General features: G+C 37.3%; 1 protein-coding gene and 1 non-coding gene across 3 annotated transcripts in view; both read right to left on the bottom strand.

The window, feature by feature from the left end:
• The window catches only part of CAMKMT (calmodulin-lysine N-methyltransferase), a 437,650-nt gene that overhangs the window by 125,417 nt on the left and 297,532 nt on the right, over positions 1-14,701 (bottom strand). The window lies entirely within an intron of this gene.
• LOC131766033 (U5 spliceosomal RNA) lies at positions 5,699-5,812 on the bottom strand. Its single transcript, XR_009338336.1, has one exon. It is a non-coding gene; the product is annotated as a U5 spliceosomal RNA (small nuclear RNA).

Genomic DNA, 14,701 nt, shown 5'->3' on the forward strand with positions numbered 1-14,701 from the left:
AACCTGGAATAATGACTGCAATAGGAGAAGGACAGTCTTTTAGATTTCATGGGGGAGTTCTGTGGATTCTCCTCAAATCTTGGGACAAAACACCTTATCTCAAATAGAAATTGAACAATATTGACTGACAGCCTGACTTTCCTAACACTGCCTTGAATCTGAAACAGAAGAGAAATATCTGTCAAAAGACACAGTTTCTGCCTTCCAGGAGGTGAATCCATAATTGAAAAGAAAGTAGATACAGTTTCACACACAAACACATAAATACGTATATAAATTTGAGAACACTTTAATATGGTGGCTTTTCAAAAACAATAGAAACTCTGTAAATAAATGGGAGACTTAGTATTATTTTAAATAACCCCTGTCAGTTCTGGGTTTAGGATTGCTAATAGGCGTCTGTTAAGTCAAATCTGACAAAGGGAGAGGTCTACTTTTGCTAAAACACCCTTAAGTAAAGAGGTCATTGGATAGCTCAGAAAAAGAATTAAACAGCGTATATATATTCTAAAATTTTAAAAGGGAAACTTGCTATTTTAGGCTGAAGTTAATATGTGTGGAGAGGGTAGAGAAAAGACTAGGTTCCTAATGAAAATGGAGACCTGAATAATATTTCTTTAAAACTAAACTAACATTGGGAAAATCCTAATTTAAAAAAAAAAAAGGATAATAAAAAACTAAAAAGCATTCAGTGAAAAAAAAAAATTCTCCTGACAGACTAATAAGGACTTTAATATGATAATCTGGTGTTTATCTGTGCTTTGCTTGTGCAATTGCAGTTTTCTCAGCTATTATGCAAGAGCTGTAAAATGAATACCTAATTGACTCCTGGAGAAAAGTATTACTACTGAAATGACTTAAGCAAACACATTCCGAACTAACAAAGTATTTTAAAATAATTTGAACTGAAAAATGAATGACAGCTAAATGACTGCCATTAACCATCCTACAGGTGCCCCCGGCCATGGCTCATTTTGTTTTTATCGAACACCCACCAGCCGTAGGCCAGCTTCAGCCGCAGTATGTCAAATACTTTGGTAACTTGAATTTTTCCCTCTCACCTGCCAAAATTGCCTGTGACCTTGCAATACTACTCTATCTACTGCTAGGTGAACTCAAAACAGAGAATGTCCTCGGCTTCCGTTTCTAGAGAGATGTAATGTGCTTCGGTTGTTTGAAATAGGGTAAGTAAAATGGAACAAGAGGTAGGTACATTGGCCTCAACAATTATTTAGGCACGAGACAAAATCAAAGCTGGAGAAGAGCTGGAAAAGGCAACTGAACTCTCTCCTACTTGACATTTATAAGTTTTCTGGACGTGGATCTCCAATTCGTAGAAATTTATATACCTTTTCTCTTAAACTACATAGGAAGTGTATATAGAAGGATAGAGTCAGTACATTCTCATATAATTTTAGGAAAAACTTCTTTTATTCTACGAGATAGTATTTTTTAAAACCATAAAGAGAAGTGTTGAGAGTTTGGAAATAGGGAATAGAAATGTACCAGCCAGAAAACAAATCTGGAGCTCACTGACTACTTCCAAAGCATCTTTCTTTCAGCCTTTTCGTGCCCCACTCCAGTCAGGCTCTCTGCTCCACCTGGGCAGCTGCCTCCATGGTCGCACAGAGACTCTGTGGAGCCGAAGCAGGCCACCTCTTCAGACATTCAGCTTTTCCTTGCGGCTGGTTGTTTGCATCCATTCTCCAAGCTCTTGCAGACTTCCTGGGTCCTAACTCTGGTAATTCTGTTTTTCTGGCTTAGAGGCAGCTGGTCCTAATTCTGGTAACTCTGTCCTCCTGGTTACTATCCTTTCAACCACCTGGCTTCTCATTCTGCCTGACGTCTTCAGATGCTCTGACTTAGGCTTGCCTACTAGCCTGTACTACTATTTCTGGGATCTCCAATACTACTCAGTTTTGTTTCCAAGGTCCAGCTTCTTATCTAGTATCCTGAGCCTTTATTTCTGCACTTCTGGACATAATACAGGTACATCCGAAAGTAATTTGCCAAAGTGTAAAGTGATGACTTGCATGTAGCAAAGTCAGTTCCACTGCAGGGAACGCCAGCTCCACACTGGATATTCTACTGCTTTAAGTCACTTGGCCAGTCTAGTGTATTGCATCTTAATAATACAACAAATGACCACAGTAGGTTAGAATCCTAACCTCTTCTAAGGGGCAGCCCAAGCTATATAATCCTGGGATTGGAAGGACTCATATTAGTTCAGCTTCTTCTCTGCTTTTAAAATCATTATTCAGCATGACTAGAATAAAAGTCATGTTTAGAATCTTTATAAAGCAGAATTCTGATCAGTTTCATTTCCTGAATGAGAATCTTGAAAGCTTCCCATTGCCTACTGAGCTACAAAGTGAGGGGTGAGAGCCTGGGATGTGCAAGATGAAGCATGGAATACAGGAAGAGAACACTGGAATATCTATGTTTATTTACATTATCCTGTTACATTTCTTTTTTTTGTATATATATATATATATATATATATATTTTGGTGGTACGCGGGCCTCTCACTGTTGCGGCCTCTCCCATTGTGGAGCACAGGCTCCGGATGCGCAGGCTCAGCGGCCATGGCTCACGGGCCCAGCCGCTCCACGGCATGTGGGATCCTCCCGGACCGAGGCACGAACCCGTGTCCCCTGCATCGGCAGGCGGATTCTCAACCACTGCGCCACCAGGGAAGCCCTTTTTGTATATTTTTATAGAATATATATATATATACTATGTCGATATAGTAGTGCACATATAGTTTATTAATAAATGAATATACATATGCTGGGGTAAATATGCAAAAAAATTTACGGGTATAATAAAAAATGTTTGGAGGACAGTGGTTTTTAGGACAATGACTACCCCTTAGAGCAGCATGCAGCATTTAAGGTACCGCACCATATGCCTTCAACCTGCCTTTCCTGCTACCTCACTCACAAATATTACCCCAATTGGGGCACCCTATGCTCCATTCACACTGAAGTACTGGACTGGAAGTTCTATGACGGCAGGAATCATGAACATCTCACTCACACTTTGGATACACCCAACCCTTAGCACATAGCATAGCATCTACTAGACACTGAAGATGTATTTACTAAATGAATGATCTGTTAATAAAACAAGCTTTGTAAGCACATTGTGCTATTTCATATATCTGTACCTTTCCACTTATTGTGCTGTTTGGAATGCCTTTCTTTCACCCTCAACCTGGGGAACACCTATAAAACTAAATTGCTTCATCAATGCCTCTACCCCTACCATATAGTTACTTATGTCCTCTTTTGGGCTCCCATACATCTTTCTAATTATTTATAATACATGTTTGTCTTCTTTAATATCTCTCTGTATCCTCAGATCCTGGCATGGTACTTATTAGCACATTGCAGGTGCTTAATAAACGCTGTGGGATGATTTGTAAGTGAATTTCTAAACAATTATCAATCTTTAAAAGGCATTAGAATGTTTCTGCTTCTAATGATGATCAAAAACAGTACAAGACTTGGCCCCCAACTGTAAACAACTGGACTAAATATATGAAACCACTGCTTTCAGCTACTAGACAACAGGCAGCACAGGACTGTGATCTCCAGGAGAAGGGAGAAAAATGCTGTGAGTCTTAAGATCACTCCAAGCAGAACATGGATGACTTGATGAGTTGAGGAGGTAGAGATGGAATTAGGGGAGGCTAAGGTGGCTGGAATTTGGAGGAGAGAATAGCAGAGAGGACAGAGCAATGCAAAAGCAGAGATTCAGAAATTTGTATAGGGTCCCTCTTGAATCTTTGCCTGAGCATTAAGCTGTGATTCCATAGAGTGACTCCATAAGGCTGGGCAAAGAATGTCAGGCTGCAAGATGTTCCAATTCCATCTAGGCATAATGGAGAGATATCACTGAATACTGGAGGCATTCAGTGAAAATGCCAAAACATAAGATAGTAGTAGGGCTTAACTAGCCATAAAGTAAAGGCTACTCTAGACATGCCCAACAAAGCTTAAAAGCAAAAACAAGCCTTGAAAGAATCAAACTGATCCATAAGCAACTGAACTGAATCTACTAAGTGAAAACAAAATTCAGACCTTCAACAATGTAATGTTCACAACATCTTGCATCCTCAAAAACTTACTAGACTTGCAAAGAAGATAAAAATGTGATCAAAAACAAAAGAAAATTTGATCAATAGAAACAGACCCAGAAATAACAAAGTAATAGAATTAGCAGAACAAGAAGTCATAAAAAGATATTACAAACATATTCAAGGATTAAAGAAAAACATAAAAATAATGAGAGAAATGGAAACTATCAATATAAAAAAGGAACCAAATAAACTTTTAGAGCCAAAAATATACTACATCTGAGATTTTAAAAATTCACCAAATGGAGCTTAACATCAGATTAGTCAATGGCTGAAAAGATTGGTAATAGTGATTAAAAACTCACCAAACTAAAGGAAAGAGAGAAAAAAGGATGAAAAAAATTGAACAGAGCTTTGGTGATGTGTGGGACAATATCAGTAGTCTAACATACACATAATTGAAGCCCCAAAAAGGACTGGGGAGAGAAATGGGTGAGAAATATGTCCCAAGAAATAAGTCCCAAATTTGATGAAAACTTTAAACCAAAACATATATGAAGACAGCAAACCCCAAGCAGGATAATTACAAAGAAAGTCATATTAAGGCACATGATAGTCAAATTACTGAAAACCAGTAATAAAGAGAAAATTTTTCTTTTACACTTAAAATTTTTTTTATTGAAATATAGTTGATTCACAATGTTGTGTGTTTCAGTTGTCCAGCAAAGTGATTCAGTTATATATATGTTCTTTTTTAGATTATTTTCCATTATAGGTTACTGCAAGATATTGCATATAGTTCCCTGTGCTATACAGTAGGTCCTTGTTGGTTATCTACTTTATATATAATAGTGTGTATATTTTAATCTCAAACTCCTAATTTATCCTTCCCCCTCCCTTTCCCCTTCGGTAACCATAAGTTGCTTTTCTATGTCTATGAGTCTATTTGTTTTGTAAATAAGTAAGAGAAAATCTTATTTTTTTAATTTTTATTTTTTATGGTAACGCGGGCCTCTCACTGTTGTGGCCTCTCCCATTGTGGAGCACAGGCTCCAGACATGCAGGCTCAGGGGCCATGGCTCATGGACCCAGCCGCTCCGCAGCATCTGGGATCTTCCCGGACCGGGGCACGAACCTGTGTCCCCTGCATCGGCAGGTGGATTCTCAACCACTGCGCCACCAGGGAAGCCCAAGAGAAAATCTTAAAATCAGCACTTCCCCTCCAAAAAGATATAGTATATTCAGAAGGACAAAGATAAGAATTACCACCGACTTCTCATTAGAAATAATACAATCCAGGGAACAATGAAATGACCTCCTTAAAATGCTAAAGAAAAAGGCTATCAAACTAAAAGTCTTTATCCAGAGAAAAATATTAAAGAAAAAATACCATTAACCTAAAATTCTATGTCCAGTGAAAAGAAACTTCAATAATGAAGGAAAAAATAAAGCCTTTTCCTGACGAATGAAAGATGACAGAAGTGATTGCCAGCCAACCCACATAATAAGAAATGATTAAAGAAGGTCTTCAAGTGAAAGGAAATTATATTACATAGAAACTCAGATCTATATAAGTGAATGAAGAGCACTGGAAATGGTAAGTATATGGGTAAGTATAAACATTTTTCTTGTTTTTAAGTTACTTTGAAAGATAACTGTTTCTGTTCTTTTCCACGGAAATCTTTAGTAAAAGGTGAAAGATTTATACAGCAGAAACTAACAACATTGTAAAGCAACCACACTCCAACAAAAATTAATTTAAAAAAAGATAACCATTTAAAGCAAAAATAATAATAATGTATTGTGAGGTTTATGACACATGCAAGTAAAATGTACAATACCAATAGCATATAGGACAGTAGAAAGAGTGGAAGTACATTTTTGAAGGTTCTAACATTATATGCAAAGTAGTATAAAACTATTTGAAGGTAGATATCAGTTAAAGTTTTATAGTTTAAGCCTTAGAGCAAACACTAACTTTAAACAAAGAGTTTAGTCACAAAGCCAATAGTAGAGAAAATGTAATACTAAAAGATAATTACTACAAAAGAAGACAGGAAAAAAAGGACCAAATGCGACAAACAGAAAACAAATAGCAAGTTGTAAACTTAAGCAACCATATCGACAATTAAATTCAGTCCAATTAAAAGCAAAATTTGTCAGTGGGTTCAAAATCCAAGATCCAACTGTATGGCTGTCCATAAGAAATGTACACAAAATATGAATTGGTAGATAGGTTAAACATAAAGGCTCGTAAAAGATATACCATACAAACACTAATCATGATAAAATTAGAGCAGCTATATTAATATCATACAAAGTAGACTTCACACAAGGAATATTACCAAGAAAAAGAGGGACATTTCATAAGTATAAAGCGATTGAGTCGTCAAAAAGACATAACAATCATTAATATGTATGCAACAAATATAAGAGCTTCAAAATACATGAAGGAAGAATGACAGAAATGAAAAGAAAAATAGACAAATATGTAATTATAATAGGAGATTTTACAACTCCTCTTTCAGTAATTGATAGAACAAGTAGGCAGAAAATTAGTAAGGATGTAAAAGAGAAGAATAATACTATCAACCTACTTGATTTAACTGACATTTACAGAATACATCAAACAATGGCAAAATACATTTTTCTTTCAAGTTCACATGGAACATTCACCAAAAGAAACCATATGAGCGACCATGAAACAAGTCTCCATGAATTTAAAAGAATGAATTATCCAGAATCCATTCTCTGACCAAATTAAAATTAAGTTAGAAATGAATAACATAAAGATGTCTTGAAAATTAAACACCACACGGCTAAATAATACATAGGTCAAAGAATAAATCACAAGAAAAATTAAAAATATTTTGAACTGAATAATTAAAATATAACATCAAAATTTGTTGCATGTATAGTACTTAGGAGGAAAATTTGCAGCTTTAAATGCTTACATTAGAAAAAAAAGGTTTAAAATCAATGACTTAAGCTTTCACTTTTGGAAGCTAGAATAAGAAGAGCACATTAAAACTGAAGTAATTAGAAATAAGGACATAAAAAAGATAAAAGTAGAAAGCAATGGAATAGAAAAGAGATAAACAATAAAGAAAATCAATTAAATCAAAAGCCAGTTCTTTGGAAAGATCAATAAAATTGATAAACCTCTAGATGGATTGACTGCTCAAGAAGAAACAAAAGAAAGAAACGAAATACAAATGTTGGGAATGAAAAAGGAGACACAGCTTCAGTTCTTTAGACATTAAAAGTGTAATAAGGGAATATTATAAATAAGGAAATTTGGAAAAAAACCCATGAAATGGAAAAATTCCTTGAAAGACACAATTGTCAAAACTGACACAAGAAGAAATAAAAAATCTGAAGCCCCCTATCTATTTAATTGAATCTGCAAATAAAAACTTTTCCGCAAAGAATACTCTAGGCCAGATGACTTCACTGGTTAATTTTATCAAGCATTTAGGGAAAAATTACTAGCAATCTTATACAAATTCTTTCAGAAAGAGAGAAGAGGAAAGGACACTTGCCAATTTATTTTATGAGTCTAGCAATACCCCGATACCAAAACCAAACAAAGAAACTACAATAAAACTTCAAGAAAAATATAAACCATTATGAGTACTGTGAACATAGATGACACAATCCTTAGCAAAATAATAGCAAATCAAAGTCAGTAATATCTAAAAACGATACTATCTTATGACAAAATGGGGTTTATCTCACAAATAAAAGGTTGGACTAACATTAGAAAATCAAATGTAATTTACCATATTAACAAAAGAAGAAAAGCTATATAATTGTCTCAGAAAATACAGGAAAGTGGTTTGACACAATTCAACACATATTCATGACAAAATTTCACAACAAACTAGAAATAGAAGAATACTTCCTCTTTGGATAAAGGGCATCTACAAAAACCCCTATACCTAATATCATAGTTAATGGTGAGACTAAATGCTTTCCCCTAAGATCAGAAACAAGACAAAGATATCCACTTTCAGCACTTCTATTAAGTGTTGCACTAGAGGTCCTGGCCAGCAAAATAAAGCAAGAAAAAGAAACCAAGGCATACAAACTAAAATGTATGAAGTAAAACTGTCTCTATTCATAGAAGATAAAATATTGTAAAGTTAAAAATGCTATGAGACATGCTCTCACTCCCTCTTGCAAGAGCACCGGAATCACAACTAACTGCTGAACAATCATCCACAGGAAGACACTGGAACTCACCAAAAAAGATACCCCACATCCAAAAACAAAGGAGAAGCCACAATGAGATGGTAGGAGGGGCGCAATCACAATAAAATAAAATCCCATAACTGCTGGGTGGGTGACTCACAAACTGGAGAACACTCACACCACAGAAGTCCACCCGCTGGAGTGAAGGTTCTGAGCCCCACGTCAGGCTTCCCAACCTGGGGGTCCGGCAACGGGAGGAGGAATTCCTAGAGAATCAGACTTTGAAGCCTAGTGGAATTTGATTGCAGGACTGGGGGAAACAGAGACTCCACTCTTGGAGGGCACACAAAGTAGTGTGCACATCAGAACCGAGGGGAAGAAGCAGTGACCCCATAGGAGACTGAACCAGACCTACCTGCTAGTGTTGGAGGGTCTCCCGCAGAGATGGGGGGTGGCTGTGTCTCACTGTGAGGACAAGGACACTGGCAGCACAAGTTCTGGGAAGTACTCCTTGGCATGAGCCCTCCCAGAGTCCAACATTAGCCCAACCAAAGAGGCTGGGTAGGCTCCAGTGTTGGGTCACATCAGGCCAAACAATCAACAGGGAGGGAACCCAGCCCCACCCATCAGCAGACAAGCAGATTAAAGTTTTACTGAGCTCTGCCCACCACCACAACACCCAGCTCTACCCATCACCATTCCCTCCCACCAGGAAACTTGCATAAGCCTCTTAGATAGCCTCACCCAACAGAGGGCAGACAGCAGAAGCAAGAAGAACTACAATCCTGCAGCCTGTGGGAAAAAACCCACATTCACAGAAAGACAGACAAGATGAAAAGGCAGACGGCTATGCACCAGATGAAGGAACAAGATAAAACCCCAGAAAAACAACTAAATGAAGTGGAGATAGGCAACCTTCCAGAAAAAGAATTCAGAATAATGACAGTGAAGATAATCCAGGACCTCGGAAAAAAAATGGAGGCAAAGATTGAGAAGATGCAAGAAATGTTTAACGAAGACCTAGAAAAATTAAAGAACAAACAGAGATGAACAATACAATAACTGAAATGAAAACTACACTAGAAGGAATCAATAGCAGAATAACTGAGGCAGAAGAACGGACAGGTGAACTGGAAGACAGAATGGTGGAATTCACTGCTGCGGAACACACTAAAGAAAAAAGAATGAAAAGAAATGAAAACAGCCTAAGAGACCTCTGGGACAACATTAAATGCAACAACATTCACATTATAAGGGTCCCAGAAGGAGGAGAGAGAGAGAGAGAGAGAGAGAGAGAGAGAGAGAGAGAGAGAGAGAGAGAGAGAGAAAGGACCCAAGAAAATATTTGAAGAGCTTCTAATCGAAAACTTCCCTAACAAGGGAAAGGAAATAGCCACCCAAGTCCAGGAAGTGCAGTGAGTCCCATATGGGATAAACCCAAGGAGAAACACGCCGAGACACATAGTAATCAAACTGGCAAAAACTAAAGACAAAGAAAATTTATTGAAAGCAGCAAGGGAAAAATGACAAATAACATACAAGGGAACTCCCATAAGGTTAACAACTGATTTCTCAGCAGAAACTCTACAAGCCAGAAGGGAGTGGCAAGACATATATAAACTGATGAAAGGGAGTGGCATGATATACTTAAAGTGATGAAATGGAAGAACCTACAACCAAGATTACTCTACCCAGCAAGGATCTCATTCAGATTCGATGGAGAAATCAAAAGCTTTACAGACTAGCAAAAGCTAAGAGAATTCAGCACCACCAAACCAGCTCTACAATAAATGCTAAAGTATCTTCTCTAAGTGGGAAACACAAGAGAAGAAAAGGACCTACAAAAACAAACCCCAGGGGCTTCCCTGGTGGCGCAGTGGTTGAGAATCCGCCTGCCGATGCAGGGGACACGGGTTCGTGCCCCGGTCCGGGAAGATCCCACATGCCGCGGAGCAACTAAGCCCGTGAGCCATGGCCGCTGGGCCTGCGCGTCCGGAGCCTGTGCTCCACAACGGGAGAGGCCACAACAGTGAGAGGCCCGCGTACCGCAAAAAAAAAAAAAAAAAAAAACCCAAACAATTAAGAAAATGGTAATGAGAACATATATATTGATAATTACCTTAAACACAAATGGATTAAACACTCAAACCAAAAGAATACACAGGCTCCCTGAATGGATACAAAAAGAAGACTCTTATATATGCTGTCCACAAGAGACTGCCTTCAGACCTAGGGACACATACAGACTGAAAGTGAGGGGATGGGAAAAGATATTCCATGCAAATGGAAATCAAAAGAAAGCTGGAGTAGCAATACTCATATCAGATAAAATAGACTTTAAAATAAAGAATGTTACAAGAGACAAGGAAGGACACTACATAATGATCAAAGGGTCAGTCCAAGAAGAAGGTATAACAATTATAAATATATATGCACCCAACATAGGAGCACCTCAAAACATAAGACAACTGCTGAGAGCTATAAAAGAGAAAATCAACAGTAACACAATAATAGTGGGGGACTCTAATACCTCACTTACAGCAATGGAAAGATCATCCAAACAGAAAATTAATAAGGAAACACAACTTTTTTTTTTGATGCGCGGGCCTCTCGCTATTGTGGCCTCTCCCGTTGCGGAGCACAGGCTCCAGACGCGCAGGCTCAGCAGCCATGGCTCACAGGCCCAGCCGCTCCGCGGCATGTGGGATCCTCCCGGACAGGGGCATGAACCTGCGTCCCCTGCGTCAGCAGGCAGACTCTCAACTGCTGCGCCACCAGGGAAGCCCGGAAACGCAACTTTAAATGACACAGTAGACCAGATAGATTTAATTGATATTTATAGGACATTCCATCCGAAAACAGCAGATTACACATTCTTCTCAAGAGTGCACGGAACATTCTCCAGGATAGATCACATCCTGGGTCACAAATCAAGCCTCAGTAAATTTAAGAATATTGAATCAGATCAAACATCTTTTCTGACCACAAGGCTATGAGATTAGAAATGAATTACAGGGTAAAAAACACAAACACATGGAGGCTAAACACTACGTTTCTAAATAAGCAAGAGAGCATTGAAGAAATCAAAGAGGAAATCAAAAAAATACCTAGAGACAAATGACAATGAAAACATGATGATCCAAAACTTATGGGATGCAGCAAAAGCAGTTCTAAGAGGGAAGTTTATAGCAATAAAATCTTACCTCAAGAAACAACAAACATCTCAAATAAACAATCTAACCTTACACCTAAGGGAACTAGAGAAAGAAGAACAAACAAAACCCAAATTTAGCAGAAGGAAAGAAATCATAAAGATCAGAGCAGAAATAAATGAAATAGAAACAAAGAAAACAATAGCAAAGATCAATAAAACTAAAAGCTGGTTCTTTGAGAAGGTAAACAAAATTGATAAACCATTAGCCAGACTCATCATGGAAAACAGGGAGAGGACTCAAATCAATAAAATTAGAAATGAAAAAGGAGAAGTTACAACAGACACCGCAGAAATACAAAGCATCCTAAGAGACTACTACAAGCAACTCTGTGCCAATAAAACAGACAACCTGGAAGAAATGCACAAATTCTTAGAAAGGTGTAACCTTCCAAAACTGAACCAGGAAGAAATAGAAAATATGAACAGACCAATTACAAGTAATGAAATTGAAACTGTGATTAAAACTCTTCCAACAAACAAAAGTCCAGGACCAGATGGCTTCACAGGTGAATTCTATCAAACATTTAGAGAAGAGCTAACACCCATTCTTCTCAAACTCTTCCAAAACAATGCAGAGGAAGGAACACTCCCAAACTCATTCTATGAGGCCATCATCACCCTGATACCAAAACCAGACAAAGATGTCACAAAGAAAGAAAACTACAGGCCAATATCACTGGTGAATATAGATGCAAAGATCCTCAACAAAATACTAGCAAACAGAATCCAACAACACATTGAAAGGATCCTACACCATGATCAAGTGGGATTTATCCCAGGGATGCAAGGATTCTTCAATATATGCAAAGTAATGTGATACAGCATATTAACAAATTGAAGAATAAAACCCATATGATCATCTCGATAGATGCAGAAACAGCTTTTGACAAAATTCCATACCCATTTACGATAAAAACTCTCTAGAAAGTGGGCATTGAGGGAACCTACCTCAATGTAATAAAGGCAATATATGACAAACCCACAGCAAACATCATTCTCAATGGGGAAAAACTGAAAGCATTTCCTCTAAGATCAGGAACAAGACAAGGATGTCCACTCTCGCCACTATTATTCAACATAGTTTTGGAAGTCCTAGCCACGGCAATCAGAGAACAAAAAGAAACAAAAGGAATACAAATTGGAAAAGAAGAAGTAAAACTGTCACTGCTTGCAGATGATATGATACTATACATAGAGAATCCTAAAGATGCCACCAGAAAACTACTAGAGCTAATCAATGAATTTGGTAAAGTTGCAGGATACAAAATTAATGCACAGAAATCCTATACACTAATGATGAAAAATCTGAAAGAGAAACTAAGGAAACACTCCCATTTACTATTGCAACAAAAAGAATAAAATACCTAGGAATAAACCTACCTAGGGAGACAAAAGGCCTGTATGCAGAAAATTATAAGACACTGATGAAATAAATTAAAGATGATACAAACAGATGGAGAGATGTACCATGTTCTTGGATTGGAAGAATAAATATTTTGAAAATGTCTATACTACCCAAAGCAATCTACAGATTCAGTGCAATCCCTATCAAATTACCAATGGCATTTTTTACAGACTAGAACAAAAAAATCTTAAAATTTGTTTGGAGACACAAAAGACCCCGAATAGCCAAAGCAGTCTTTTGGGAAAAAAACGGAGCTGGAGGAATCAGACTCCCTGACTTCAGACTATACTACAAAGCTACAGTAATCAAGACAATATGGTACTGGCACAAAAACAGACATATAGATCAATAGAACAGGATGGAAAGCCCAGAGATAAACCCACGTACCTATGGTCCATTAATGTATGAAAAGGAGGCAAATATATACAACGGAGAAAAGACAGTCTCTTCAATAAGTGGTGCTGGGAAAACTGGACAGCTACATGTAAAAGAATGAAATCAGAACACTCCCTAACACCATACACAAAAACAAACTCAAAATGGATTCGATACCTAAATGTAAGACCAGACACTATAAAACTCTTAGAGGAAAATATAGGCAGAACACTCTATGACATAAATCACAACAAGATCCTTTTTGACCCACCTCCTAGAGAAATGGAAATATAAACAAAAATAAACAAATGGGACCTAATGAAACTTAAAAGCTTTTGCACAGCAAAGGGAACTACAAACAAGATGAAAAGACAACCCTCAGAATGGGAGAAAATATTTGCAAAGGAATCAACGGACAAAGGATTAATCTCCAAAATATATAAACAGCTCATGCAGCTCAATATTAAAAAAACAAACAACCCAATCCAAAAATGGGCAGAAGATCTAAATAGACATTTCTCCAAAGAAGATATACAGATTGCCAACAAACACATGAAAGAATGCTCAACATCATTAATCATTAGAGAAATGCAAATCAAAACTACAATGAGATATCATCTCATACCGGTCAGAATGGCCATCATCAAAAAATCTAGAAACAATAAATGCTGGAGAGGGTGTGGAGAAAAGGGAACCTTCTTGCACTGTTGGTGGGAATGTAAATTGATACAGCCACTATGGAGAACAGTATGGAGGTTCCTTAAAAAACTACAAATAGAATGACCATATGACCCAGCAATCCCAATACTGGGCATATACCCTGAGAAAATTCAAAAAGAGTCATGTACCAAAATGTTCATTGCAGCTCTATTTACAATAGCCAGGACATGGAAGCAACCTAAGTGTCCATCAACAGATGAATGGATAAAGAAGATGTGGCACATATATACAATGGAATATTACTCAGCCATAAAAAGGAACGAAATTGGGTCATTTGTAGAGACGTGGATGGACCTGGAAACTGTCGTACAGAGTGAAGTAAGTCAGAAAGAGAAAAACAAATATTCTATATTAACACATATATGTGGAACCTAGAAAAATGGTACAGATGAACCGGTTTGCAAGGCAGAAATTGAGTCAGAGATGTACAGAACAAATGTATGGACATCAAGGGGGGAAAGCGTCTGAGTGTGTGTGTGTGATGAATTGGGAGAGTGGGATTGACATGTATACACTAATATGTATAAAATGGATAACTAATAGGAAGCTGCTGTATAAAAAAAACAAATAAAATAAAATTCAAAAATTATAAAAAATTTTAAAAAGAAAGTAATTATTGATATGTTAAAAAAATCCTATGAAATCTTCAAAAAAGCTATGAGAATTAGTAAGTGAATTTAGCAATGTCACAGCATTCAAGGTCAATAAACAC

This window comes from Kogia breviceps, chromosome 11 (assembly GCF_026419965.1).
Source record: "Kogia breviceps isolate mKogBre1 chromosome 11, mKogBre1 haplotype 1, whole genome shotgun sequence".
NCBI lineage: Eukaryota > Metazoa > Chordata > Mammalia > Artiodactyla > Physeteridae > Kogia > Kogia breviceps.